This window comes from Vombatus ursinus, unplaced genomic scaffold (genome assembly GCF_900497805.2).
Source record: "Vombatus ursinus unplaced genomic scaffold, bare-nosed wombat genome assembly UNPS02014669.1, whole genome shotgun sequence".
Classification (NCBI taxonomy): Eukaryota; Metazoa; Chordata; class Mammalia; order Diprotodontia; family Vombatidae; genus Vombatus; species Vombatus ursinus.
In genome coordinates, this window is record NW_020954447.1 from 167,081 (window position 1) to 168,722 (window position 1,642).

Here is a 1,642-nt window from a genome sequence, read left to right on the forward strand (position 1 = left end):
GAGAGAGAGAGAGAGAGAGAGAGAGAGAGAGAGAGAGCCCTATATATGTTAAACCTTTTCCTCTTTCTTTGATCCCTTTGGAGTAGAGACCTAGAAGTGGTCCTGCTGGGTAAAAGGGCATCACGCATCATAGAATCACTTTGGAGGCACAAACTGCTTCCCAGAATGACTGGGCCAATTCACAGCTTCACCCAAAGGTCACCTGTTTCCCTGCAGCCCCTCAACATGGGTCATTTTCTTTTCTGGACAGCCCAGAATTCTTAACACATGAGCCTGGTCCTTCCATCCCCTAAACCTTGTAGATGGCAGCAGAGAGCAGCCTTTCCTGCATTTTCTCCAGGTTCACTTTTGACTCTGTCTCTGCCATCCTTTTCCTTAGAGCCAAATCAATGACTGAGGAGAGAAAATGACCTTTTCACTTGCAGGCATGGATGCTGATGGTTAGGACTGATAACTCAGAATCAGAGACTAAGAGTTCACAGGTACCTTAGGTATCCACTCCAGCTCCCATCTGAACAACAATCCCTTCTATATCCTAACTATGTCGTCACTGGGTCTCTGCCTGAGGACCTCCAAGGAACGTGAAGCTATGACTTCCAGGGGAGCGTCATTGCACTTCTAGACAGACCTAATCCCTAGGTGAAATCAGCCTCTGCAATGTTCACTCAGGTCCTACTTGTGCCCTCTTGGATTAACTCAAACAATCCTTCAAATACTTGAAGACAACCATCCTCTCCCCTCAGTATCTTTTCTTTTCCTAGGGAAACTCCCCCAATTCCTTCACCCAATCCCCCCTAGCAAGTTCTCTGGTCTCCTCACCATTCTGGTCCTTCTCTTCTGGACATGTTCCTCTGGACCCACTGTCCACACTTTTTCTAAAATGAGGTGCCCCAGATTAAACATAATCCTCCAGCTGGGGTCTGACCAAGGCAAAGTCTTGTAGAACTACTGCTTAGAGAAGTCTGGGGTGAGGAGAACATGGAAGATTCCAAGAGAGGACAGTGTTAGCAGCTGAGGGAGAGAAGGGCTGAGGAGGCTGAATCTTAATCTTTCCCCGGGGAGAAGTCAGTGAAAGAATGGAAAAATCTCAGGACTAATCTACATTTTCCCTAGAAAACTGGTGTACCCAACAGCTGTGCTGTGAAGAAGGGAAGCACACGGGAAATGATAAGGGTTAGGGTGTTTTAGGAGAAATTTTTTAAGCTCCATTGGGATCAAAAGAAGAAAGATGGGAGAGGACTTGGTCTGAAGGGTGTGGTAGCAGAAAATGATAAAGAACAGAATTATTCAGCTCTTTCCTTGCCTTTCCACACAGTGCTGACTCCAACGTGCTTTGAAGGGTTCAGGTGTTCTTCCCCAGAGCAGGCTCATTCAGGACTGTTTCTAGACCGGCCTGGGGTTGGGGAAAGAGGATTGAGTTTGCAATGATAGAATGGAGGTGCAAATCTCAATTTAGTTACTTCTTATCTTTATGAGCTTGGAAAAACCTCTCAACATCGTTGGCCTTCAGTTTCCTGCTCTGCAAAATGAAGGAGACTATCTCTAAGATCCTTTTCAGGGGTAACTTTATATTCTCTTTAAAATTTGGAGTGTAGTAGTTTCCTAGATGGGGTGATGAGACAAGAAAGAGGGAAAATCCCAC